Source organism: Bison bison, unplaced genomic scaffold, assembly GCF_000754665.1.
Source record: "Bison bison bison isolate TAMUID 2011002044 unplaced genomic scaffold, Bison_UMD1.0 scf7180017862941, whole genome shotgun sequence".
In the NCBI taxonomy this organism is placed as follows: Eukaryota; Metazoa; Chordata; class Mammalia; order Artiodactyla; family Bovidae; genus Bison; species Bison bison.
The window spans coordinates 5,451-8,596 of NW_011493513.1; the positions used below are offsets into that span (position 1 = coordinate 5,451).

Below are 3,146 nucleotides of genomic sequence, written 5' to 3' on the forward strand. Positions count from 1 at the left end.
TGGTCAGAGCCCAGTGACCCCCTGGAGCTGGTGGTGACAGGTGAGGGACTCTCGGGGGCTACGGGCTCTGCCCTCGAGGAGGGGGTCTGCTCTCAGGGAGTGTCCCTCTCACGAGCCCAGCCCTGGGCGGGGGGGGGGAAGGGGGAGCCCCACGGATCCAGCTGCCTCCTTCTCTCCTAGGATCCTACAGCAAACCCAGCCTCTCAGCCCTGCCGAGCCCTGTGGTGACCTTGGGAGGGAGCGTGACCCTCCAGTGTGGCTCCCATCAGGGATTTAACAGATTCCTTCTGACCAAGGAAGGAGAAGATGAGTCCTCTCGGACCCTGGATGGACAGCGAGCCCCCAACTGGCAGACCCAGGCCCTGTTCTCCGTGGGCCCTGTGACCCCCGGGCACAGGTGGATGTTCAGATGCTACGGCTTTTACAGGGACACCCCCCGGGTGTGGTCGGCCCCCAGCGACCCCCTGGAGCTCCTGGTCCCAGGTGAGGAAGTCCCATCCTGAGCCCATACATTTGTGCAGACAAGACAACGTACCGGGGTCTCTGCTCCCAGGGGAGCCCCTGTGAGAGGGTGGGGAGAGGAGCGTGGGGCTCACAGGACAGACACACAGACTGAGACACGGCGCGGCCTGGGGCCGGGCCGGGAGAGGGGGGTTCATGGGGAAGCGGTCCCTACAACCGACGCGTGTCTCTCCCCAGGGCTGTCTGGGAAGCCCTCCCTCCTGACCTCGCAGGGCCCTGTCATCACCTCTGGACAGAACCTGACCCTCCAGTGCCGCTCTGATGTCAGCTACGCCAGATTTGCTCTGTTCAAGGAGGGGGGACAGGACCTCCCCCAGCGCCCTGCCCGGAGGCCCCAGGAGGGGCTCTCTCAGGCCGACTTCCCCCTGGGCCCGGTGGGCACAGTCCAAGGGGGCCGATACAGATGCTACGGTGGACACGGCCTCTCCTCCAAGTGGTCGGCGCCCAGTGAGCCCTTGGAGCTGCTGGTGGCAGGAGAGGAGCCAGCGGGTCAGTCGGGGACCAGACTCTGCACAGGCCCCACTGGGGAGCCCCAGGGATGATGCTGGGACCAGGGGGAGGGGTCCCGGGGAGGGACAGAGAGACGGGGTCGGGGAGGGGAGAGACTCTGAGAAACAGAGACTGCGCTGAGGGGCCAGAGAGGCCCACAGAGTCTCGCTCAGAACCTGGGCCGGCGGCCGCACCCCCTTCCTCTCTGCAGGACGGCTCAGAGACAGACCCTCCCTCTCGGTGCGGCCGGGCCCCACGGTGGCCCCCGGGGAGAATGTGACCCTGCTGTGTCAGTCAGGAGAGAGGACGGACACTTTCCTTCTGTTCAAGGAGGGGCAGCCCATCGCCCCCTGCGTCTGCGCTCCCAGGACCAAGACGGGCGGTACCAGGCCGAGTTCTCCTTGAGCCCTGTGACCTCAGCCCACGGGGGCACCTACAGGTGCTACGGCTCACTCAGCACAGACCCCTACCTGCTGTCACAGCCCAGTGAGCCCCTGGTGCTCGTGGTCTCAGGTGAGGCCCAGTCTGTCCATCTCACTCAGCAGCTCGGGGCTCTGCCCTGGGAGCGCAGGCCCGTGGTGGAGGAGGGGGCGCTGAGGGAGGGGCCCCCTGAGGGAGGGGCCTCGCAGCCCGCACCCCGCCCCTTCCTCCCGCACTGGGGTCCCGGAGGGGCAGGTGGGCAGTGCGAGGGTCTTCGGGAGGCCACAGGGCCGTGCAGGGCAGAGGGGAGTGAGATGGGGACCCCGGGTGAGCCCAGGGCACCTCTTCCTGGGCTCAACCTCCCAAGGTCCCATTCTCCCAGCCACAGACGCAGATTTGAACCTATGGACTGTCAGGGCTCTATGCTCAGGGGAGACAGCCCAGCCCAGGGCGGTGTGGGAGCTGGAGGATCTAATACCCCCTCAGATCATCAACACAGACTGCAGGGGCTCTGGGCTGCCGGGTGAACGGCTAGGGGTCGGGGGGCCAAGGCTGGGGGAGCAGGGCTGTGGAGGGGGAGGCGGCCCCGCCCCCACCCTTTTCCTGACCCCCAGCGGCCACCAGGCATCCATTCCATCAGCTCCACCCCTCAGTGGAGTCAGAAACTGCAGAAAGGGGAGCAGGCTCTTGGGAACGTGGTGGCGGGTCTGGGGAGGAGCAGGGCTGAGTTAGGCCCCGGTTCAGGCGTCTCTGGAGACACTGATGTGGACTCCCTCACCGTCACCACCCCCCCGTGCGGGCCTCAGCTTCTCCCAGTGTAAAAGGAGAGACCCGTGCCCCAGATCTTAGATTTCCTCAGTTCTGACCTGGGTGTGACCCTGCATCGGGCAAGGAGCACAGGGAGCCCCCGAGGAGGTGACTGTGGGGGGCCTGTTCCCTCTACTGCAGCGTGTGGGGAGGGAGGGGAGGACACAGAGGCCCCTCCGTGCAGCCTGCCCCTCCCCCCGCCCCCGCTGCGGTGGGGGAGGGGAGGGGACAAGGGAGGACCCTCAGCTCCAGGTGAGACCCTCGGACAGCCCCCTGCAGGTGAGGGGACCCCAGAGCAGGAAGCTGGTTTCCTCCTGGGGGCCAGCTCAAGAGGAGCTCAGGGTGCCCACGGCCCTGGTTCCAGTCCCGGCTCTGCCACCTCCAGGCTGGGTCACCAGGGCCCCTGAGTGATCTCCCTCTCTGTGCCTCAGTTTCCTCGTCTGTAAAATGGGTGGGATGGGCTGGATGTGGATGCATAGACCCCAGCACGAGTCTGCACACAGCAGGTGCCCAGCTAAACGGCACCCCTGGCTCACTCAGGCGTCTCTGGTGCCCCAGGCCTCACGTGGTACCTGAGTGCCCTCATCGGGGTCTTGGTGACCTTCGTCCTGCTGCTCCTCGTCCTCCTCTTTCTCTTCCTCCAACACCGGGGTCAGGACAGATGCAGGAAGTCACGTGAGTAGGGAACGGGGTGACTCGGACCCCTGGAGGCCTTAGGGCATCAGACAGAGGGAAACCAAGGACATGGGAACAGTCAGTTTAAAAAATGTTTTCCCACCATATGGAGGTTCCTTAAAAACGAAAAGCAGAATTATCATATGATCCAGCAAATCCACTGCTGGGTATATGTTTGAACAAAATGAAAACACTAATTTAAAAAGATACAAACATTCCAATATTCATGTAGC

The 3,146-nt window shown here is 64.5% G+C and overlaps 1 pseudogene; it reads left to right on the forward strand.

Moving 5' to 3' along the window:
• LOC104983508 overlaps positions 1-2,913 on the forward strand; it is a 4,688-nt pseudogene extending 1,775 nt beyond the window's left edge.
• The last annotated feature ends 233 nt before the right edge of the window (positions 2,914-3,146 follow it).